General features: G+C 39.7%; 1 protein-coding gene and 1 long non-coding RNA gene across 7 annotated transcripts in view; both read right to left on the bottom strand.

The window, feature by feature from the left end:
- The window catches only part of LOC308192816, a 58823-nt gene extending 49332 nt beyond the window's left edge, over positions 1–9491 (bottom strand). Inside the window, exon 1 of the long non-coding RNA XR_013949139.1 lies at positions 9400–9491. This is a non-coding gene — a long non-coding RNA (uncharacterized lncRNA). The remainder of the gene's footprint in view (positions 1–9399) is intronic.
- The window catches only part of SMYD3 (SET and MYND domain containing 3), a 377644-nt gene that overhangs the window by 235459 nt on the left and 115927 nt on the right, over positions 1–26258 (bottom strand). The gene's annotated exons all lie outside the window — the stretch shown is intronic.

Genomic DNA, 26258 nt, shown 5'->3' with positions numbered 1-26258 from the left:
ACATTTTCTGTTGTTTACAACACAGCCATACTCTTCGTCGCTTTTCCCTTTTCTGTTCCTTTTTTTCCTTAGTTTATCTTCAGTGTTTCTTCTTGTATTTGGTGATATTTTTCAGGGTTTGACTTCATTTTTCTTCTACTTCTTTTGTAGAAAGAGAAAAGAAACAAAAGCCCAGAAGAAGGCTTCAAAAGCCTGCTTTTCATACCGCCATCAAATCATCTGTAGCTGCCTTGATCTCTTTCTGTTTGCACACAGCTTTCTACTTGCTTCTGTTTTCTATCATTTCTCTTCCTTTGCCATCAGCCCTCCTTCTTTCTCTTCCTCATCTCCAGCCACTACTTCGTTTCACTCAATTCCATATTCCATTCAACATATTATCAACAACTGAGATAAACAAACAGCCTTGCCCTCTTATAATCACAGCACTGTTAACAAGTGCTCTAATGGACAATTTAGAGGCGCTGCACAAACAATGATTACTGACCTCCCTTCTCCCATGGAGCCTGCCTATGGAAATGAGCTGCACAGAAAAACCTTTCGCGCGGTATCAAGACCATTTATGATATGTATGTACAGTGCATTATATTTAATCAACAACCGTAGATTTTAAGTTCGCTGCAGAATGTCTGGCTTTAAGTGTTCATTACTCACACAGAATACCATACACTGCATGGCAGAACATGAAAATCTAGATTAATTACCATGTTAAAAATCCTGCTTAGTATGAAGTACGGCTGGTTGTTCTGCAGGAACAAGAAGGTATTGCTCAGGCTTTCAACATACATGTTTTTGTTATCAGAGCATCTCCATCAGTGAACTACCTTCTTTGACGTGAAAATCCTGTATTCTTTAACCAATGCAGAACAATGTCAGAAATAATTAAATTTGCTTCCTCAGCATCATGACACTTCACCAGAAACCCCAAGATCACCATTTGATGTCAGCAAATGATGCCCGAGTACACTGCCTCCAGTTTTAAGATAGAAAAAAAAAAAGATTTTATGCAAACGCTTCTCAGTCAGACTTACCTCAGCAGGCTGTGCTGCACATCAAAGTTGAAAAAACGTATAACACACACACACCCATTACCATTTCAGCTCATCAAACTCTGTGGCTTGCTGGGGTGGATACGCACACACTGACCTCTACAACGTCGTGACTTTCAGGTTACTCATTGATTTCTGGGAATCAAAAATGTGATGCAAATAAGGAATTGCTAGTCAATTAGTTCTTATCACAAGCTCGCAGTCTGTGGTAATGGGATGACATGCTGTTCTGCATAACAATTGCAAACAAGCCTTTTATAGCCAGGTAACTGTCCTCAAAGGCAAGACGTGTCCTCTTTCCCAAGAACAGATGTAGTCAGCAACATGATTAATGCCTTTGCACATGGTACAAGACTGATTTTAACAGCTGTCAGCAATTTCAGATGGTATGGGCAGTCCCTTCCCACTTCCCATATACACGTGATACCAATGCAATCATGGTTTCGGTCTGCACACAGAGGAAAGCTTTTCTTTTTTTTTTTTCCTTATTATTATTTAATTCCATCACTGCCAAATGTAATGGAACTATCTGGAGCTTCTTTAAAATGCCTATGGTTTACCATATGTTCATTTAATTTTAAGAGCCACAGCTATATCACGCAAGTTGTAATACTTTGCCTACCAATATATGTCTTTAAAATGAATATTCATGTGGCACTTCCAGTGGCTTTGCTTAATATCACATCTAGCAGAGTCATTAAAAGGCTTGTCATCATAACCCACCAGTGCCTCTGGCACGTGTAAATTATGAACTTTAACTCTCCGTCTGCAAGTGCTAATCTCAGTGCAAAACAGAAATATAAATTACTGGCATCAATTATCAAAGGTTAGAATTTTTATGACTAAATTGGGATTTCCATAGTACCTCCAGCACACGCTTTTATTAGAAGTCACTAATAAGTTATTCTTGACCACACCAAACAAACAGACCCCCCCCTTGAAACATAATCAGTTCTGTTGCTAGATTTCATGACATTGCTATTGTCAGCAAGCAGATATTCCAGTAATATTAACATTTATCATATTAAATCAGGTGAGGATCTGCAGAAATGAAATAAAGGCTCAGTTGTTTTCTCTTCCACAGAAATCCTGCAGCAGAAAGGCTGAGTAAATACCAGTTTCTGTGGGAAAAGTAAAAATCAATGCCTAACTAAAGGTCTCTTGATCCAGAGTGGTCCCCCATGACGAGTCCTTCCACAATCAGCATGTAGGATAGTGTCTTAACATCGCGTGGGCCTCAATGCTGGCTGAAAAGCTGCTGCCACTCCACACCCACTGCTTTTGGAGTGCTGGGGCATCCAAGAAGGGCACTGGGAGAAGGGTGACACAGAGGGAGGGATGGCATTGTGCCTGCCCAGCTCCAGTGCCCATAGGTGGTGGGGAGGATGGAAGTGGCACAAACAACAGTGGAGCGTCCACCACTGCCCAGACCCTTCCTCTCACAACTGCACTTTGTTAGCCCAGTCCTGCTGAAAAGCACAGGGCCATCCTGGTCAAACTGAAGACCTACAGACCCAGTCCCCAACAGGAGTCCTAGGCTTGCACTGAGGCAAGGGTAAGATCCTGCACTTGCAGGGGGTGTTTCCTCCAAATGCTCTCCCAACTTCATGTCAGCCCAGGCACTTTCTGGGCTGGATACCATCTGTTTGCGTAAGAAGCAGCCGTTGATTTTTCTTCCAGGTACTCCACTTGTTCGGATTCCTGATGAACCCACGTAAGCTGACAGCACTGTGGGGTCCCTTAGGAAGCCGTCCCCGTCCTTGCTGCATGGAAAACCACCTCTTCTTATTTGTGTTCAGCCTGGCTCCTATTACTTTGACTTAACTTTCTTATTTGAAGATTTAAAACTCCATGGCTACCTCAGGGAAACACTGGATATTTAAAATTTCTTCTCTGACAGTGCCAGCAAATGTTTAATTACACTGTGGCATGCTGAAGGACTCTGCTGAATATGCAATCCATCACCTTAACATTTCACACCTATACACAGGTCACATACAGAATCGTAAAATAGCTTAGGTTGGAAGAGATCTATACAGATTGACTGGTCAAACCCCCTGTTCAAAGCATGACCCTCTACAAAGTTGGATGCAACTCAGAAGTTAGACATGTTGCTCAGGCTCATAAGTTTTAAAGTTTTAAAACTCATATAAGTTTTAAATATTTCCAAGAATGAGAATCCCATAATGCAATTGTATACAATTCATATAGAAGTATTTTAAATATATAAACGTATATATATACATATATATACTCCTAACTGATTGAACCACATTTAACAACTACATTTTTTTTAATAAACTGGTATTAATAAACTGGAAAAGTGGTACAAAATTAAATATATATATATAAATTCAATTGATCTTAGTTTGCTACTCACACTGCCCACCCTGCCCTCTGCATTTCTACAATCATGTTTTCATGTCCAGACTTCAGAGGAATACACGCAGTTAGCTCTTGAGAAACTGTATGTTCTCTCCTCAGTGGGAAGTTCAGAGATAAAACCTAGTTCTTCCTCCTACTAAATGCTTACTCCCAGGATTCTCTGTTGCCATCCCATCACTCAACGTATACAGAAAGCTTTTGGGAAAGGTTGTGAAAAGATCAGGGATGCTTTCAACAGTGCTGATGACCTCTGATGCTTCTCTGCTACATTTGTATGAATTGGAAAAGTAGAGCAAATAATCCAGTCTCAAAAGCCAATTGGCTCTGCCTCAACTCAAAGTTGAGGTAATGTCACGGCTGTGACTGCTGAATCGTTCATTCCTGGGTGCGGGTCTTCTGAAAAACATGGCTCAAGGGGGCAGAACCAAGATCCAATGTGTGAACTTCGGCATTTGCTTACACTTCAGTGGACATCTGAATGACAGCTTTCTCTTAAACATAGCATTTTGCCTAACATCTCCTGGTTTTAGAGGAAAAGTGATTTTGTTGAATATACTTCTAGGAAGACAATCTCCGCATTTATCTAAACAATACAAAGAATATGTACTAACTGCCACCGCCTTAAAAATATGGGATTTGCACTTTTTTTCCCCACACACACCAGCTTCCCTTCACTCTATGTGTAATAGTGTACGTTAGGAGGTCATTTCTCCTGAACAGCCTTAGGCTGTCTCTGAGTACGCACACTTTAAATGAGCAACCTAAGAGACAAGCAGCTGCCTGCCTCCTCCCACCCTTGCCAGAATTTCCCCAAGCTCTGCAGACACCGTCAAGAAGCAAATTCTAGCTTTGTTTCATTTTAGGCAGCAAGGTAATTCATTCGGAGTAGTCAGGCTTTTTAAAAATGTGAGTTTTCACTGATGCTCAGCTCTTTGAACAACGAATTTTTGTACAACGAATGCTGGTGCAAATGCCTTTGTTTTTTATTTCGGTTATTTTATCACTAGATGCAACAAGTATAGAGATGTTACAAGAGCCCTGTGCAAAATATTTAACTACACCATGCAAGGTACAGTGATAGCAGCTGTTCTGGCCCACTGACCTTGGTGGACTGTAAGTAACACCGAAGAAAGATGCATGTCATTTTACCCTCTTTTTGCCATCCTGAGTCCTCCTTTAGTCTCACTGCAGCCAAATAAAAGCTAAAACTAGGAAAGGAGCATAATATGCTGTAAATTGAAAAAAGCATTCCACACCTAACACCTAGCCCACATAATTTTATCTTGCTCGCATATGAGTTTGGCACCTAAAGGTGGTGCTGCCTCCACAGCTGTTTCCAGGCCTTTGGCCAAATCTCTGTATAGTGCATCAATTCTGACCAGAATTTGGCTATGGACTATTATATAAGCTGAAGCTACCAATAAATTATCACAAGTGATCACCCTCAGTTGAACTATGACTGATGGACTGGTAGGATAATAGGAATGTCCACCTCACCTGCCTTATGGGCTGCCCACAAAGTCAAGCAAAGAGCTGCAGCCCCTGAAAGCAAGGGACTGCAGGATCCTGCTTTGCCACCAGTGAGCATCCCTCCCTGGACGCAGAGGAGGGGCTGGGTGCAGGCGGAGCCCTTGGGCCAGGTTTTCCAGCTAGAAGCACAAAGCAGTTCATGATATAGAAATAAGGGGGAGTTACAGATATTCTCCCCTCCTACACCAATTTAAGACTCAATTTTATTGAGAGTTTCCCAAAGACAGATATTTTTCCTAAAACCTTAACTCCTAGAAAGTAAAACAAATCAAGTCAGAACAACAAAGAGATTGTAAGCATTAACAGCTGAGAACAGTATGAAATTACAAAACAAGCCAAAGCTAAAATTTTGTTAACCCAAATCTGGGGGGGAAAGCAGTTCAGTCTATTTCTTAATCTAGCCTCATGATTTTTCATACTTCATGTTGACTTTAGGATGCACAACTCACTATTGCTTCACTTTTTTAATGTGTTTATGGTTTGTAAACTCTGGCAAAAACAACAATCTCTAAAAATATAAGAATTTCAAGACAGATTTCTTCGTAATGAACACACAGTGCAGCACAAAGCTGGATTTAGCAAAGTGTTCTCAGTAAATGGAGGAGAAAAATATTTGCAAGGCCACATCACACAGCCATTGCTGGATGATGCTTCCCCAGACTTCAAGAAATCTCAGATTCCTGTTTAAAAAAAAAAAGTGCCCACAAAAGGTGCTTCTGACATCCCTCTTAGCTAAAGCACTCCCTGAGCCAATAAGCCTTCATTAAGCTATCTGAATTACTTTTTAAATTAAGAGAGCAGCACGTGTTCCTGCATACTAGAACAATGAGAGGCTTTTGGCAATGATCCTGCTCAAGTAATTACAATACTTTGCATTTTTACACCGCCTGTCGTCTCACTGGGTGCCAGAGTGCTTAACTGAACCTGGTGCTGCCTGCACACCCGCCACGATGCCCAGCTCACGGGACATGCTAGGTCCCACTGACTTTGCAGGTATTTGCCTCACACATGAGCAGAAATACCACCACTGACAGTAGAGGGGATTAACGTCATTAACACAGAAAGCACAAGGGTAAGAAATTCAGGCCAATGAATCTGACCTAACCACATGAAACCTGGTTGAAGAGAGGAAATTGTTTCCACTGGGCAAACATGCAGATCCTTAAGCACAATACCACGGGCTGACGCGTGCCTCCCAAAAACCCTTTGAAAGCAGGAAAGGGTGAGAACAAACACAGTGCCACGCTCATGTATGCGCTGCAGGGGCAGTTCCTATATAGCATTTTCAAAAGTGTCCAAAAGTTACTCACACTGGTGTGTAACTAAAAACGTTTAAAAATCAAAAGTGTTTTTTCGCAGTGTTTTTTTCCCCATTACAACACATTTCCCATTACAGAATCAGAAGTCCTGCCACAGCTGAAGGTAACATCGCACAGCTTATGAAGGCTACATTCAACTATAAAGATGTTACTCCAAACCAAAGCCAGTTCTCCTGGCCGTCACACAGCACTCCGCTGAGGAAACCCAGCTGCAACACCACACCACCCTCCTGCGACCACCAGGGGTCTTCATTTCTGACCGAGAAAAGCAGGGAGGAGAAAGAGATTGCCACAGACTGGGTCTTGAGAGAAAAACACTGCCTCCTGCCCCCTGCATCCCAGAGGGCACACAGATCACAGCTGAGACCAGCAAGGGGCTGTTTGCCCTCCAGCTTTTTGCTATTAAACAGAAGGGATTGTTATTTCATTTCACCATGGCTGTGACGGGAGCCCTGATGGCAACAATCTGCACCTGGCCACTCCACTAAGGCCATTATGGTGGTTTTTGTCCATTTCAAATGGAAGGGAAGGAAAAATGTCTGCAGTGCTTCTGCCACAGCTCCTTCCAGCGGCTCGGCAAGCACAGGTGTCCATAAACACAGGCCACAATGGGAAAGGCACCAGAGGAGCACGGAAGCGTGTCCAGCCTCAGCATGCGGGATGTGGTGGCAGCCCCAGGCTCCCCAGCACGAGAAGCGGCTCCTTGTCCGATGCTTGCAGGAGCCTCATCCGAGCTGCGCAGGTTTGCACCCTCGACAGACTTCAAAGATGTGCTTGATGTACACCCGTACGAGATCAAAATAACCCCTGCTCACTGTACACAAACATCTCTTTAAAGCCTGGCCCAAAAATCAAAGTCCGCGAGCCTTCGGGGAGAGGCAATAAATCCAGACCCTTCACAGTCTTTTTCTTCAAATAATCACCAGTTGGTTTTGCATTTCTCATTTAGAAGCCTTCCTTCCAAGCAACTATGAGATTAAAAGAAGCATGGCAAAAAGTGTGACGAGACACAGCAAATTAAATTTCGGCATGTGAAGAGCATGAAACAATTACAGAAAGAGGACTTGTGCTCTGCTGAGAGACGCCTAGCATTTGCTGCTCAATGAGCTTGCTGGCAAGGAATACGATTTACATAGTGCTAAATTAGTGGTGTAAATGTATGTTAATCGTACCCAGCTGCTGGTATCTTGCTTTTTCTCATGTTTAGTACAATGAGGAGTTGTTTTAAAGTATCATAGATAAACTTCAGCTGTACAATTTAAAGGCAAATCCAAACTTCCTCAAAGTCACTTGAGGAACTCTTGTTCCTGACACTTGTTCTTAGCTTCAGACCTTCATTAGGGGATTTTCAGACAGAGCAAAACCCTTTGCAGCCCTTTTCTTCCTAGCTTTCCCCATGCTAACCCACTCCAGCTTACCTCTGTAAAGACCTGCTGGCTTACTGTCCCCAGCACAGTGGCTTCATCTGGCAGCCCTGCCACCAGCTTTTGTCAAGCTCCAGATCAAACACAAGCAGCCCTAGCAGTACTCTTGAAAATTGTTTTAAAGCCTAAATTGCCCTCATCAGCCTCCATGCAGTTAAGCACAGCAGAGCGCCTAGCCTGACTGCAACTGTTAGATCTTACCATAATAATAATAAAAGAAAGAAAAGAAAAGTTTTTTAAATGAATTTCCCCAAAAGGCAGGATTATGAGTAACCACAATTCAGGTTATAGTAAGTCTATATTATGGGAACATAGAAATACATTAGCTGTTGACCAAAACAGATGCTTTTTGTTTAGTTACTTCCCACATATTTAGAAAATAGTTATTTTAAGAACAGGTAAAACAGCCATTTCGTATTAATTTCTGGTGTTTTACTGAGGGTAAATAAGTTATCCATAAATCTCTGCATTAGCAAAACCAGATCATTTACAGAAGCATATACCACTCCAGACTCAGCATGAAGAAAACAAATCAAATATAAATGAAAGCAGAAGCTGAGATTCAGTCCTTAAGCCATAGGAATATTACTTAAGTAACAGGCTCTGCAAACCTAGGATGCAATTTTAGAGTCTAGTGATGGTAACAAAAATTCTAATAACTACAAAGGAATGCTATATAGTTTTCTATATCAAATTAAATGAGGATTTAATGCTAAATATTTGAAAATGAGAAAAGGGAAATCATATATTTTGTGCATATATGAATTCAAATATGTAAGAAAGTTTATACGGTAAAGAAGCTTTTTTGGTATGGGTATTACATGTATATGCATTGTTTGTAGAAACGCACGCAAAAAAAGATTAGGAAAATCAATACTCAATTCTTTTTCTAGATTTTTATCCACTGTAGTACACAAAAGCAATTTAGGTACTGGATGCAGTGAATCCTTACTTCAGCATTTCTCAGACAAGTATATTCGTCATTGCCTCTGACAAACAATAGATAACAGGTGGCAAATCAAGAACGTTTTATATTTAGTACATCTTCAAAACGTAAGCAAAACATAAAGTTAAAATTTCTTGAAAAAAATGTTTTTGTCTCTAACGCTAAAAGGAGAAAGTATCGGGAACAGAATCAGCCATTATGACCCATTACCAAAACCACCCCCATTTCAGGAGTCCACCCAGCTTTCTAAAAATTGTAGCACAAAAATTAGGAAGAAAAGAGAGCAACACAACTAGCTATCTCTACCCGCTACTTTGAATAACCACTGCACATTGCAGGTCTCTCTGCATGAAGGGCATCATTGCTTCTCTGCCGGCGATATTGCCTAGTTCGTAGGCTAAAGCAATAGAAACAAGAAAGATGCTAAATTTTACGTTAGTCTACAGAAGAGAAATTAAAATGAATTCTAGCCACAAAGTTCATGAAAAGATTCTGGTCGTCTCACAGAGCAAGACAGTTTGGGTGATGAAATCTGGCTATGGTTGATTCAAAAAATATATATATATATTCAAAATGGACTTCTGAGAGCTAACACACAAACTTACAGCACAAGCACTGAGGCTATCTACATCTCCTATGTCAATTCACCCTTATTACTAGTTACATGCAGAAACTAATCCACATGACATGACATGTTGTAGCTTCCAAAATCACAAAGACAGCCTTAGTTTCCAGCTCTCCAGACTTACATGTTTCTGTGTGGAGTCTGGAAGAAGTCAAGGGGATGCCTGGGCACAGCAGCCTGCTGGAACAACAAAAAAACAGCAAGCTGAGGTGCTAAGTGTTCAGTTCTCCCCCTCCGGCTGTGGCCAGCAAATACCCACCTGGCAGGTGATCCAAGTCAGGATACAACTGTTTCTAATTACTTGTTCCTACAGTTTTCACTTTTCTGCCCTGCTAACAAGCACCTGGCTTAGTGGGGGAACGGCAGCCTCTCACACAGATGTTTCTGTGAGAAAGCCAATCTGACCAAACTATAGGCTGGATGAAGGGATATTTTTTCCCCTCAGAAAAATTAAAATGGTTTTGCTTCAAACTGTGTTTCCTTTCTATCTTTTAAACGGTGTCAACCACACCAACTGTGCACATTATATTCATGACTGATGGTTGAAGTCATCTGTACTGTTCAACATACTCGAAACACTAAGAAGGAATTCACCTTACAAATCATTGAATGTCTTTCCAGCATATCCTGACCATAATCTACACATGTAACACCTGTTAATGTAAAGTACATGTACAAAGGAAGGAAGACTATAGACCTGGAGACTAAGTATTGCACTGCTCCGTTAAACTGAAAAGAAAGGTATTGTCATCCTTACCATGCAACTGAAGTACAAGTATTTCTTTTATATCACACCAACATAACATTAAAGCATGCTTCAGAGCTGCTAGTTTTCATGAGGGCACCATGAGGGCCTGTTCTTTTCATAGGGTTTTAATAGTTGGGATGACAGACAATGAGTTCTGAAAGCTCCTCACAGACGTAATGCAGTTATTCCCTTCAGCTTTATAATTGAAATATATTCAATTCCAATTTGAAGAAATGATAGTTCATAAATGTGGGTTTTTTTGTTTGTTTGTTTTTAATTTTCATTACAGAGAACATTACCTAATTCTCATTCCTGATTAGTACAACACTTAAACCACACCTGCCAAACTGCTTAACTGAGAACAAAGAAAAGATAGATATTATGCAACACAAGGGAAACTAGAAGAACTATTCTACAGGACAAAAAAACAAGGTCAGGATTACTATTAGAAGAAATCAAATTCAATGCCCACTTAATAAGTATTTTTTTCCATATTTGATGTTTATAAAAACATCTGCACAGTTAGTTTTTATGAGTGTATAATTGTGACTTGATGGACAAGTTAATAATCAAAGAGCATTGGCCCTTATGTGGCTCCTTAGAAAACTACGTTTTTTGTTTGGAAAACTGCAGCTATACTGTAAACTCATTTCTTCATAGAACACACACTTTTCTTCACAGTATACAGATGGTATTATTGCGTAAACTTATTTAAGAGGTCAAACCCATTCCTCTAGAGCTGCATAAGCTTTAAAAATACCCATCACCAGAGAAAATTTCCACTTTGAAACACTTGAATTCACAGGCAAAGCCATTTTGTGTTTACAGCTTGCATTATTACCGCTAACTTTTCAAAAACCTAGAATGAGCAAAAATGTGGTGCTCTTTTCACCACCCCCAGTGACAGTGACCTTCTGAAACAAGTGCTTTTGCATGCATTTGGCCTTCTGCAGCTGAGGTCTCCTGGAAGGAACTCACCTCATTTTAACACACTGAACATGAATCTTCAAGTGACTAACCCAGACAGACTGCTCTCTTGGTCTTTCTCAGGAATGAAATGTATTTAAATTTTAACTGTAAAAGTAAACAACTTAAGCATGCACAATCTGGGAGCTCAGTATAAATGACAAAAACATATGTTACACAAGCATAAGTCATATTTCTCTATGCACTCTGGTTATTTTCTTTCTAAGCACTAATACAGTCCTCTGAACAACAACGATGTCCCCTGTAAGACCAAAGCCACACAGTGATCCTAACTAGCTGCTTGGGCTGAAGTACTCTGAGGACTGAGGCCTTGCAGACGCTACCAGCCCCCAGAGCATGGGACCAGGAAGACCTGGGCTCTGCTTTCAACCGTGTAGCTTTTCACAGAGAAGTTTCCACACCTGCAGAATGGAAAAAACATCATTTCTGTATACAAGTGACTTTGTGACCAACAAGTGGAAACATACACGTAGCCGACATTTTCTCCGAGGTGCCATACTTCGTGGAACCTAATTTATACTACTCATTCCTGGAGGATGCGAGACCCAAATTGCTTCAAACATCCACGTTGCTCAGCAAGTGCACATCCCAAGATGTGTTGCTTGGCAACTGGGAGCAAGGAGGGGGTTTCCATTCGACTATAAATTCATAGAAACCTCCCCACGATCTTCTAACATTTTCTGCTTTAATGGCTCTATAAATGTTTTTATTTACTTACTGACTTTGTACCTACCGTGTCATGTTTCGTGATCTGCTTCAGTCAGGAAAAAAAAAATGAGCAGCCAGGAAAGGTCAGATTACGAAGCACAAAAAGGTTCAGAGACTTGTTTGATGTAGAAATATTCTTTGACAGCTCGTTGAGTTTATTTACTACACCCTTTTCTTCTGCCTTTTCAGAATCTATTTTAGCTGCCCCATGGGAGCCTGAAGCCATTAGCCTGAATTATCGTTCTGAATGCAAACTGCACAAGGTAACACCAAATTGTGAAGGTTTTGATTCCTGTCGTTATTGTGGTGCTTCTCCTCTAGAGAGGTTACAGGTCTGTTACTCCTTTGTATATTCACAGCAATGATTTTCACTATGCCTAACATTACGGTGTTCATTTATCATGTGTGTAATAGCTGAGTACCAGAATACGTACCGTAGAGCGTATGTCAACACACAGAAAAGAAATGAGTATCTGAGATATTAAACAGGCTATGCAAATGAGGGAACAAATCAATCAAATGTGGAGCAAAGAAAGCTGGCAGGGCCTTTTTTTTTCCCCTAGGTTTTAGCAAATTCCACTGCAAACCACACTGAAATGAGAGCAGAGTTTTGATTTTAAAGGCTTTTACTGAAGATGCTGAGCCAAAAAGTCAAGAACTTGCTGGTGACTAATAGGGAACATTAAAGCACGCTTCCGCCCTCATTGCAAAACCAACTGTCTTTGCCAACAACAACAACAAAAAATCAAATGGGTTGATAAAACCCTGGTGCCCCTATATGCTTCCCTTCTTCCCCCATGTCCTGACACACTTTTACCAGGTCTGCATCTCCACCTGAAAACCTCCTGTCCCACTGCCAGCCCCCCAAAACAGCATTTTCTCCACCTGCTGCAGCTGCACTCACCTCTCCATCTTCCATGTCACACACATTTCTCCTGTGTATTCAGACTGTAAGCAATTTCTTAAGCTCCTGCATCCATCCTCGCCCTCCCCTATATCAATTCTTAAAGGGAAAAATGATTTTGTTATCTGCCAGACCCAGACGTTTCACCTGACACCAGCGAGTGGAGAAAGTGGTTAAACAAATGGTGACAGAGCAAAACCAAGCACAGGGAAGCACCAGATAGAAGAATGTACCTGTCCTTACACAAAAGCACACACATCTGTTATTTCCTGCCACTGCCTGGACCATTATGCCTCGTGTTGACCCTAATGGCACAAAGGCGAGAAGCAGCGGGGCTTTGCTCTGCAGAGCCCTCTGCACGTTAGTGACCTGTGCTCTGTGAGCTCCAAGATCAAATGTAGTTCCAACAAGAGCAAACCCTGGATTTTTTCTGCTGTGGCTGTCTGTTTAAGGGGTGAACAAAAGTAATAACAGCATTTTATCCCAGGTCAGGAATTTGCACCAAACCAGCAGATGGGAGATGGACTTTCGATCCCTCCAGAAGCTACTGGAGACTTGACTTCAGTTTAGCACTGTCTGTGTTTATACTAGTTTCCATCCTCTTAAGACATACACTACTTTTGCAGTTCCCATGGCAGAAGTACTGGGGCACATACTATGAAAATAATAGTGAATAGACATGGCTATAATTAAAAACTACAGTATGCGGAAGTCTAAGATGAGATTGATTAGTAAATACACAGCTCTTTTTAAAACGTACTTTGGAGTCATGTCTAAATTCTTGGACAGAGTTGGCTGCTTCACCTTTTGGTTATCTTTCAGCCAATGGATCATTCTCTTGCTTCTAATTTCTTTGAGAGCCTTAAATGAGAAACTTCCCCTGTACACACACTTGCAGAGACCATTTGGGAATTCCACCACCTTCTGAAGCACCACTTCTCTTTACAAACGTTGTGTTGGCTCTTCTTCCATATGGCCTGTAAAGCCCTATAAATTATGGGCCACATGTCCATAAAGAATTCCATTCTCTACTAAAGTTCCTATCTACTTTCTCCAAAATTCTCATCTGTGATTTACCTTTTTTTTTTTTTTTTCCCATTTTTAACTAGCATGGCATTAGACTCTTGAAGTTTCCAGGGATCAAAGTAGCTTTACACAAGTTGCAGAATAAGTGATTCAGCTATTACTTCATGTTCCTGGTGATGAGGTCCTGTTAATTTTGCTTATCTGATCTACAACTTCTTCTACCAGCTCTTCAAATGGAAGATCTTTCAGAATGCCCTGCACCTAATGCTTTCTAGCATGTTTTTCAAAATGCTAAGGAAAATTTTGCATAGAACAGCCACGCAGCATCTAAAAGTACATTATATATATATGTGCTGCCCATGCAAAGACACATACATAAACATATACGAGAGTCAAAAACGCTCAGAACTGATGGAGAGTCCTATACTGAGACAAAAATAACAAATCAATTTTGGCAAAGACACAGGGTAGCACTAATACCTCAAAGACACTTTTTTCTTTGATCAAGAAAAGAGACTTACAGAGAGAATAGCAGAAACACTTCGGCAGCACATGAAGTGGTTGAAACAGAAATCTAAAAGTTATTCCTCCTGAACAAATGCTTAGCAAATATCTACTTGTCTCTGTAGGCAGCCCCACCATGTTCTTGTCTCCTCACTTGAGGCAGGACTGCGATTTGGAGTAAGTCCCCCAGGGGTGCTAAGGCTTCACTCTCATACGGGTGAAGGACAGATAGACAGATAGGAACAGATGGGGAAGGTCAGACAGATGTTGGATTTTACCCCTCCGAACTAGTCAGCCATCATGGCTAGGATGGCTGGGGAGGGGTTGTAATGTGAGGCTGCTGTAGGCCAAGAGCAAACTACTACACTAGTGGACAGCAAGAGAAAATGGGACAAGGTCATACCTCAGAGGGGTGCCTCAGTGCCAACGCTGCTCCTGCAGGCTTTTGCTGCTCTAGTGACATTTAGGAGCTATAGTGACTTCCAGCTGTGCTCACAAACAAAACATAGCCCTTCGTTTTGCAATAAACCTATGTTCAGAGACCTGCATTCATTTAATGAGTATTAATCTGTTCACAAAGCTGACAGCTGAATTTCCTCTTCAATCTACATTATATTGCGTGTCACTTATGTTAGTTTCTGGGGACAACAGCAAAAAAGAGCAACCCTCACTGAAAAACAAAAAACAATTAATGATGAGGTTGACATGGAAGAAAGTTGTTTCTCATCAGTAATTGCTTCCCCCTGGGTTTGCCAAAGTTTACAAATGAAAGCTTTTTCTTCATATATGACTTGACCTATCACGGATTATAGCTGCTGCTACCACTTCCACACTCCCTGTACACAGAAAAAGAGACTTGCTATATCAATTTTGTACTGTAATTAAATAATTTCAGATAGCATATTATTTATTCTGCCTCACCTGCAGCTCTCCTGGCATTTATACATCTCCAAATATTAGCAGGCAATTAAAAATCTGTTATTAACAACATTAATATCCTAAGAGCTTGTTTGATACAAGAAAGACACAGCAGCGAACTGCTTGAGTGCAAAGATTAATTTTTTATTTAATTATTTTTCCCATTATCTAGCACCTTGCATTCTTTGTCCATAATCAAGGCTCTTAATGACTCCAGGAAGAAATAAACAACAATAATAATCAATGATGAGCTAGATTTATCACTAATCTAGTTCTGACTATCATAAGGATACCAAAGAGTAAAGCAAAATTATTAAAAAGAGGTGAATAGAATTAATTTAGTCATTTTACAATTTCAATTTTTCTCAAAAAAATAGAATTTCAAATAAATCACAGTTTTCCACCAAAGCAACTTGATGAGTAACTAGGACCTGTTGCACTACAGGGAAATAAAGCTATGTACATATATGTCTGTTTTTCCCCCTCAACAGAAGAAATAAATTAACAGCATCAGGAAAATGGGATTTTACAATGAGTTGGTATTTATCACACTAAACCACTCAGACTTCTTGCTCAGCTGGAACCATGCACATTCCCAGATGGTGTATTGGATTATAATTTCACAAAACGAGTTTACTCTCACAACAGTTTCTCTTGCAATTTCCTCTGAAAAGTCATCTAAATACTTCCATAGTCTCTGTTCCTGCTCCCTGTGGTGTCTCCTATATCTTTTCTATATGGCATTATTTTATTTTGCTATCAGGGAATAATTATATCTAGAAAAAATTCTATTGAGCTACTTCTATGGGATTGGTATCTTTTATTGCTTCATTATAATATAGCTATTAAGCTATTTATATGTGGTTTCTTTTTTTCTTTTTCCTTTTTTTTTTTTTCTCCTTATCCAGTAATTTTCACACAGTTCGTTTTCTCTATACCTGATATCTTTAAGAACCAAACTGTGACCTGGCATGTTTTCCCATGGCCCTTTCTGAAGGGTAATTAAAAGTAAAAAAAAGTTTCTACGTGGACACCTGGGTGATCCAAGATTTAATCTATTAGCAGAAATTAGATCTCACGCTATTCAACGTGTATAAATATACCAGCTGTGAAGGAAACACAACACCTCCCCTGCAGGAGAGCCGCACAAAGCCTAGAAGGGCAGCTGACTCCAGGTTTTAGGATCGCAGCACCACACTGACCTGTGCGAAGTTGGCATGAACCAGGGTATGGAAGAAGCTTGTCACTGGTGGCCCCCGAGACCACCACCCAGGGATGCAGACTAGCAGAAATGGCTGGAAGCTGAGGTGCCCCCCCTTCTCAGCACCTTAGGAGGAAGGTCACCTCCTTCCTGAGCTCTGGGCTGGGCACACGGTCATGCCAGGGCAGCGCCCTAATGCCCAACTGCACGTGCCTGAGCACGAGGCTTGCAGCGATACCACGATGTTTCTGGAGCAACAGGTTGGAGCTGGTTCAGGATCTACCTCCAATCACACAAGAAACCCGGCATCCAACTAGATTTGAGAAATAGGAGAGGGCACTCCATTAACCTGTCTTAGAAATTTGTCAGAGGGATCACCCACAGAAGTCTCCGTCTGAAGCTTCTAAGGCTGAGGGAATGTGCTGATGGATACTTTTTCAGAGATAAAACAGAACATTTGTTTCCTTGCCTTACATGGACTCACGTTAAAAATACCAGAGAAAACTAAATTATTGGGTTACATTGCTCAGAGCACAATGCAACATTAGCAGAGGGCATTATGTAGCTTTAGGGCTTGTCAATGGTATTATACAATCCAGCATCTGAGGATTTATATTATATCCTCCTTTTGTTTGAAAATGAAAGCTTCTCTCTGATTTATTGATTTTGTTTGTGCAAGTGGAAGGCAGCTTGTGGGTAGTCTCCAGTAGAGGATGTTACAGCTCTAATTAGGTCATCATCGCCTGGAAAAGTGGAATGTGGCTTGTTCATTAAAACCTGATACTCTTTGCACATTCAAGAAGTTTAAAAACGGCATGGTTCACTGTGCACATTCCTATGAGGTATCTCAAGTAACAGCTGATACAGCTAGCACATAACACAGCTGTTATAGCGTTGCAGTGACACCATTGCTACTGTAGACATCTAAAATCATTGAAAGGCAACTCATTTTTGTAATGTGCATGGGTGAAATGAAGATAGCTTAGAGAACCACAATTTCTGAGAGGCATGAAGCTTGAAGGGAATATGGTCATATACTCATAATAATTCTGCTAGGTGAAGGCAAGCAAATCTGATATCATACTAACCTTCTCTTGAGGTTGTAATCACTGTGAGGATGCCTACTGCTTCTAACCACCGAGGGAATCATCTAGGTTGTTAAATCAAACATCATTATCAGTTAGTTAAAGAACTACTTAAAGTTTGCTTGGCTTTTAATGTCAAATTTGTGCAATCCTTCAGATGGTTTAGTATACACTACATACTAGGGAATAAAGAAAAAGTATCAGGAAAAACTACCAAAAATAACACAGCTGTGTTGTCCTCTCTAGTCCCATGGATTCAGTAGACTGTGAAAAATGAACAAAAAAATCACCTATGCACATTATTTTTCAAACAACTTTTCAAGAATCTACAATCTTAACAAAAATGACAGTAATTACTGCTCCACTGTAATCTCTATTGTCCACAACTTATCTTCCTGGACAAGGAAATGAGAAAATAATGTAGCAATGTTTAAATTAATAGACTATATACCTATTCACTATGTGCTCTTCTTGCAAAATCCTGCATGCAGTCGAGCTGTTTAAGCTGTCGTTGGAATTGACACAGTGATCAAAGCATCTGGAATGCAATGATGGCTGTTTTCTCTTTCTTACTGTCTTATCAGAGCTCCAGTGACTCATCTGTAACACCTCTTCATTCACTTCTCCATCGTTTACTCTTTCTGACATTTCATTTTGATTACTTCATGCAACAGGTTAACCTTCAAAAAAAGTCTAATGAATAAATAAATTAAACAATGGGTAAAGTTGTTTGAGATTCAGAAATCTGATGTTTAGTAAAAATTGGTAAATTTACTAACCAGTAAACAGATAAAGTTACTTTCAGTTAATAACTGAATGAAGTTCTTTGGGATTTTTTTATTCCCACACATATAAAAATGCATTTCATGTGTCCTAGATAGGAGATTTTACCAGTAGCAGTAGTTCGGTCCATAAAGGCTGCTTACTAGAACCAGTGTGTATGTATATATATGTACATAAATATATTTATATGCCTATACACACACCTATATGCATGCACACACACACAGAAATATATGTGTATTTACATACATACATAGACACACACACCTTCAGAGAGCTAAATATACTCGACAATTAAATCAAAGCACAAGAGGAGACCAAATATATACAGATTTGTAATCTGAAGATCAGACGCTGACCTGGCAAGTAACTCCTTTTTCTTTGGCTGTTTGTGAACATATGCTCTCCTTGGATGCAAGTTATATGTGAGACTATATCACATGCACAAAGTAATGTGTCATTCAGAAGTTATAGTCGTTTCATATCTAAGCACTTCTGGAACAGGGCTGAATCCAAAACATTAATGCATTAAAAACATTAATTTTCCTGTAGGAAAATTCACTGGAGAGACAGTTTAGCACACTAGGAGATATCTCCCAGGATACTTTCCAAAATTATTCTGTTATTAGCTAAATAGGCAAAGCAATAGCTTATGCTCCCAGTGAATTTCCCATTAAGACCAAGAGGTGAGAAGGAGAAACATGCATGTTGTGGCGATGTAGGCATCACAGAAGCAGACACAGCTTTGCCCTTCCATCTCAAGCCCCATCTTGATTTCAGGGATGCATAGCAGGGCTGACTGGGACAATGTATTCTTCAATAAGAAAACAAAACACAATGGAAATAGTGACGAGTACTGACACAGGTAGAATTTCTGGTGACACTGAAGATCCTTCAAGCACCTTGAAGCACTCCATAACCTGGAGCTGGGGCATACAGCTGGGCAACTGTGGTGGGGCCAGAAGGGCAGGCAGCCAGGGACGTAGAGCTGGTCACACACTACCCTGCTGCTCTGTCTTCACCATGCCAATTTCTCTAAGGACTACCTTACCTCGACCCCTGAAGATATATCTGGTTACAATAGGAAGAAAATCATTAATGTTAAAGAATTTTGGTTTATGTAAGACAGAAGTGCCCATCTCATCCACCCATTTCCAGTGCAGGAGGATGCTGCACACAGCACTGGTTGTGCCACCAGAGACGAGAGGTTTTTTTATTTCACCCAGAATGGAGTGGAGCAAGCGTGTAACATCCACAAATGTAGCTGCAGAAGACATCTGTATCAGGATATTGACATTCCTCTCAGCAACAAGGTAAGAGTCCACAAAAAAAGCATTTTCTGGTCCTATTTCCCGTAATCGCAGCTCAGAAATAATAGCTGTTTATCAGAAAGCTGACTCTTGCACGACTTTGGCTGCCTGTGGATAACAAGCTCAGTATCACCAAGCACACTTTTCTTCTCACTATCTCTCTCATACACTTAGATTTTATTTTTCTTTTTGCACTGTGTTTTGCATTCTTACTGATAGAGTTCCTTCTACTAGGAAATGTTTGATTACATCTGTCTTGCTGTTCAGAGTTTTCTTAAATTCCATATGGATCCTTTTGGCTCGTGATTCTTGAATTTATCATTTCTATAAATCATAAATTCAGAGATCCATAAACATCCTTACTTGATAGACAGTGGATTATGTTACCTCTCACTTCCCTCTGTTATATTACATATTGTCAAATCAGATTTCACATTATGTCACAGCTACTATTTCCAAATGGTTAATGGAAAATTACACAGATGGGCAATTATTTTAAGGCCTGAATACCTGCCAACAATTGTAGTGGCATTAAGCCGATCCTCAAATCCCACAAAACCAAAACATAAGACAACAGCGAATGAAAATTACATTAATTTTTATGGATGGCAGAATTAAAATGCCATCCAAGCATCACTTAGAGAAGTGGGAAGCGTCTCTCTTTCCGCGTCCACTAGGTTGACAGCAGAATGACCGATGACACTCCTCTCTTAACTATCTCTTATCCCATACACTGAAATTTAGAGTTCAAAATTGGAGCATTTCACTTAAGCTACCAGAAATCTGCTCATGTACCATGTCCTCCTGCTGTTACCAGCACACATCGACTCTTTATCCCTCCACTGTTACTGCTGCTGTAAGGGTGGAACAAGCTCTCACCTTCACAAGAGCCCTAGACAAAACTGAGGACAAAACCACCAAGCTTACATCCATGTCCATCACAGACAAAGATAACAGTACATGCACAAGAGCTGACATAAGCATATGAAGCCATCCAGCAGCCAACCAAGCCTGGCACTGATAAAATCACTTGCTACCTTCTCCTCTCTACACTAAAAGCCCCACAAAGTTTTTAATCAATTTTCCAAAGATTCTTAAACAAACCCCCATAGGCCCTGAAAAACATACATCATGAATTACTTATTGGTCTGAATGGGATAAAACAAACCTGTGATAATAAGGCAGCAACCTAATAAGATAATAAGATAATAAGACAGCAACCTAACCCAGGCTTTCAACAGTAAGCATTGCCATAAAGTGGTCCATGTTTCAAGGACCTCGAGTCTGATTTCCTAAGGAATTGGTTACAAAGAGACATGAACGTTTAACTTCAAAACCATAAGTAATTAAAAAAAAGTACATCAGCTGTCTTTGTCTTAAAAGAATATTTAGAAACTGTTGCAAGCACTTCTTCAATGACATTGAATTTCTTAAGCATCATATAGACTCCTCTTTCTTTATTCCTTCTTCAAAAGGACCAATGCCAAATAGTGAAAAATGGCTTGTGTGATGTTCTACAGCACTCTAAGGAAAGGTGAGGTACAGAGACATAGATTTCTGGGGAACTGTTCATGTTACCAGGACTTCAACGCATACGCCAGTAGTCAATACCACTAAGCATCATCTCCATAAAATACATGCTGAGTAGAATAAAAGGGAAAGACAGTTCAGGCAAACCATAAGTAATTCTGAGCAGAACAAATCCTGCCATCATGTGAATCATATCAAACTAATAATTTTCCTGATTTAAATTAATTTTGATTTTTTTTCATATATGATTCTCTTTACTATTCCCCAATTCTCTACTAAAAATCAAAGAAATCATCAGTGAAGTGTGTTGGTGTTTTCTATTCTCAGAATGGTATTAAGGCTTGAGTTTTAACCATTAATTATACAACAAATTTAACTCAATCTTGTGTTAAAATGAATAACTGCATTTTAGAGAACTAATTCATCTTAATTTAGAGAATGTCTTCCCTACAGTCTCTCTCCATGCTTTGTTTCCCTAAAAAAGTAAAATTCAGTCACGGACTTTTCAGTAATATGTAAGTGTTCAAAACGGTCTACTCAAAGAAGAATAAAATTTATGAAAGACTGTTTTAATTTTCATTCATTTAAACAATTCCTCTGTCATTTGGATAAAAATAAACAAATGAACAAGCAAAAAAACAACAACTGCAACATCAAAAATATGATTGTAAGTGTTTATATAACATTTGATTTCACTGTGAGGCAGACCATGTCTATGAGATAATTTTGAGGAAATCCCAAAACTGATTTCAAGCACTTGAGTGTGTATTCACACATGGACACACAATCAGTCCTGGAGATCCATAAAGATCCTTCATGGCACGAGAGCCCTAACAACCAGTTATAGGCTGTGAGGAAAGAAGAAAAGCACAAATGCACACATTGGAACAGGTCAATTACCCATTTGTGATTAACAAGCTCAACCACAACAATATGCTCTGGTGCTAAGTTTTAAAACTTTAGTAAATTAATTAAAATGGTGGCTGCTGCAGAACAGCTGACTTCAAAAAACAGCAAAAAATACACACGGTTTTGATTTAGGAGCATGCCATAATTAAAAATACTTCTGGTAGCTGCTATGGAGATTTATTTATTATTATTATTTTTTTTATTTCTGATACGAATGGAGTTAATTAACTTTCAACTTTCCAAAAACATTGAGAATTAGGGGGAGTCTCCTAGATGACTGTGGTGTGTTGGCCCCATGCTACACTTACGTATTAAGATTATCTATTTGCCTTCACATGGAGCACCAAAAGCATGTTGCACACATCACAGAGCAAATACAGGCATGCAAGACAGGCTGTTCCTCCTGCTCACGGCTGCTTCACCCAAACGTAGTCCACAGACTTCAGTGGAGGTACTAAGGGTGGTCTGGTGTACATGAGCCTGCAAAGGGAGGGGACACCACATGTCATGCAGAACTGTGAGCCCTGTGAATGAACTTACAAAACGGACAAGAAAATAAACTGTGATAGTAGCAGAGAAAGAGGTGTCATGAGAAAAAGCAATGTGCTATGGTGGAAATCACGCATATGATGAAGAACCACAAAAATTTCATCAGGAAAAAGTGGGAACTTTCCTTGTAGCAGCAGCCTGCTCCCATCCGCATCAAAGTGGAAGAGCTCACTGAGCAGGCTGATAACAGGACAATGCCAGCTGTACGGCTAGGTGACTGCTAATTGCTACCTGAACTGAGAAAGATTCTCCACGATTTCAGTACTTGAGAGAGAACTGGGTCAGCAACCCCCGTATAATCAGTTTCCTAACACAAGAAAGGATTTCAGACATAGAAGGCCTGAAGAGGAGGGATTGAGGAGGGCTCACCATGGTTTTTTGTTCATTTGTTTGTCCTCTTTTCTCTCTGTTGACCTCCCACTTACTTTCCTACACTGTAAAGGAGAAATGATCATTAATAGCATAATGCATATAATTAGTCATTAGCATTGCTTTTCTTATGTTAACCTATCACATCTTCTTGACTTCCACAATTCTGTCAGAGAGACTTACTGTATAAATTTATATGTAAATATATATATAATGTTGTGAGAGCTTTCCTGCAAAAGAAAAACTACAACTACAGCTGACTGAAACAATTCCATTAAAACCATTTTCTACTATGGTACAGGTTTGAGGGCGCTGTGCTTTTGCACTATTTCGACTAGTTTAAAATTACACTCAACCTGCTTTTCCTTGAATCAAAATATTTTATTTGAAAGCAAAGTCTGTTTTAATACGTATTTTACTCTACTCACTCATGAGTGTTCCCAATATTTAGTCACTGATACTGAATGAATCACTGACAGGAGACTCCCACTGATGGCCCAGAATGACAAGATACCACAGTCACTTGGTTATTTCAACTGAATATTTACACTGTACGATAGCAAACACATCATGAACTGCTACTACTTTCATGTCACTAAAAAATGTAAAAAAATAAATATCAAAATTAATTTGGTTTTGAAGCAGAAAATAAGTTTTTTCAAGTTGAATCTTATGTGTTATTTCCATCTTGCAGGAAGTTTTGGAAATAATTCCATTTTCCAAAGATGAAATGAATGTGGCGTGCCTTCTCCCTCTGCCCTCATTGTGCTGTTTCAGCTTCTCTCCTTCACCAGAGCCGGACCCTCTGTGCCTCCTCCACCAGTGCCTACCCCGCCTCACATACATCTGTCCACTCCACAGAAAAAAAACAAAGCACCAGCAGCACAGCACCCCTGCTCTCTTTTTCTTGAAAGTCTTCTTAAAGAATGCTGGAGAGGTAAAAAGGTAGAATAAAGTTGAGGATAATTGCCTGTAAATTATGACAATGCCTGTTTGTTTCTAGGCTTCTCTGCCCTAGTAGACGTTTTAGTGTTTTTTTAAACCATCAGAAATGTTCCAAGATTTCAAATCATAATCCCTAATATATTCTCCAGGAGTTGTTACATTTAGCAGCAAAGAGAGAAGAAAATAAATCTTCATAGGAAAAGCAAACAAGAAAATATTTCATTCAAACAATTCTGAGTATTACAGGACCAACCAGACAAATTTCTGAAAGAATCACCGGACAATATAACCAGAACAGCAGAGGGAAAAAAGGCTGACAGACCAACGTTATGCTGTCCTCTATTTCATCTCTATTCACAGCAAGTAGCCTTTAGCCTACTGTGCTGAGATTTGAATGCAAAAGTTATTTCTGCCAACCCCAATGTCTGTGAAATCAAAGACAAAATTGCAGAAACAGGACCTAATTTTGTACTGGTTGTCAATGGTCTTAGATACATCCAGTATATATTTTTAAGCTCTCTGGTCTGAGAGAGTTACTATTGTAGCAGTTCTCCATATGGGGTGTTTATGAGAGTTTTTGTTAAGCTTTGGCAAGTGTTTCTTTCCAGTAATAACATATGTGGCTCATCTATCACATAAAGCTTTTGAATTAATGGCACAAAAGCTTTTTGTAAAGGAGACAAAATCCCATTTCAACTTCCATCTTTCCTGGCAAAAGTCGCCTTTCAAAATTTAAGTCCTTCACTCAGTGATCAAGAACTATACTGCCATTAGCCAAGTTTCACATAAGTGTAGACAGATCAGAGAAACAGGTATCTCATTTTTTACCTTTATCATCTGAGATCCGCACCAATGGATATTCTTTCTCTAGGCCAAAAAAAAAAAAGTCCTGAGTTTTTCTTTCCTTTTTTGTCTCATAAGAACAGAAAGTCGGTACAAACCATACTCTTGCAATGAATGAAATAGTGAATGCAGAAAGACACTACAAAGCTGAAGTGCATTTGTGAAAGAAACAGCATTTCTTTTCCTAACAGCATTACACTTCTTTCTAGGTGCTGTCTAAAATGAGGCTTTTAGGCTCTCTGCATTTTTAATAAGAAAAATATTCTGTGAAAATGCAATCCCATAAACAGAAATTCTAATTTACATGGCAGAAGGCTTTAAATGTCTATGTTTAAAGCCATATTACTGTAAAGGCCAGTCAGTTCACTCCTCCTACTCTGGTTATCTCTAGAGGGTGAAATGTATTCTCATTATCAATTCTCAGACCAAGAGAAACTTTCTGACCTACGCACAGGGTTTAGTAAGGTTTGCTTTCTCTGTAGCACCTACAGATGGGGAAAACCCTCAAGAAATTTGTTGCTGATGATCTCTTCTGATGAAGGAACAGATTGTACCTCCTCTGCTTTTTATCACCCACAATATAAATCTCACCCATAACCACAGGAAATGGATATCTGTTTTTTTTAATGTTTGGGTTTTCTCTCCAAACACAGGGCCAGAATATGAGGGTTGAATCCTGTATGATTTACCTAGGAAGACAACACCATGTAGCCTCTAACTAAAAGGTTAGGAAGGTACCAAAAGAACCAAGAAAACTCTTTTCTGTTTTATTTTTCTTCCCTTTTTGAGGGGGGTAGGAATTGGCTCTTTGTACAGAGAGACTCCGCTATCTCTAAAATATAATCTGAACCATGAAGATGAACAGAAACAATAATATAAAATGCTAAAATTTCGTGTATGGTTCTGATCTAATAGCAGCCTAGTACACTATTGATGTTAATGGTGCTCCTCCAATTATACTAGTGTTATGGAAATTCAGGGCGCAGATTTTGCCTGTGAAGGATGACAAACTTGCCTTTTCATGGGGTAGAATCTGGAAAGGTTTCCTCTTAATGGATGAGATTGAACTGTTTCCTATAAATATTGTTTCTACTATATCTATGTGATCTAAGGTAATGGCTGCAATGGGACAGACAATGAAAAAATAATGGATGAGCTTATTTTAAATGCAGAAGGCTTTTTCTTATCAGTTAGAGTCCGAGGATGCCATAAAATATAATAACCCCTTAAAAACTCCAGTCCATAGAAGTAGTCAATAGACATCACAAGAAATGCTTGTTAATCAATAAAGTCAGTACAATTTAGCTATCAGATGTTTCTTCAACAACTGCTTTTTTTTAATACCTAACTCATCATTATAACCATATCAGGCAAACGGTGTAAATAAGAGTCACTTGGTGTATTACAAGGCAGCAGTATGAAGGAATGGGACAGTGCCATACCACTATGTACCACTGATGTTGAACTCTGTTCCAACCATGTTTTGCAGAAGAAAGATCTACTGTAATGCTGGTGCATGCAATTATTTTAGAAGTCACAGAAGAATTCATTTATTTTAGAAGAACTGTACCTGCTCACTCACAATGAGCCTTCCCTAAAGGCAGAAACTCCTGGGCCTCCCTTTTTCCCTTTCCTAATTGGAAAACGAGTGGTAGGAGAGAAAG

The sequence above is a fragment of the Anser brachyrhynchus genome (assembly GCF_964034855.1).
Source record: "Anser brachyrhynchus genome assembly, chromosome: 3".
Taxonomy (NCBI): domain Eukaryota; kingdom Metazoa; phylum Chordata; class Aves; order Anseriformes; family Anatidae; genus Anser; species Anser brachyrhynchus.
This window is presented reverse-complemented; position numbering and strand designations above follow the sequence as displayed.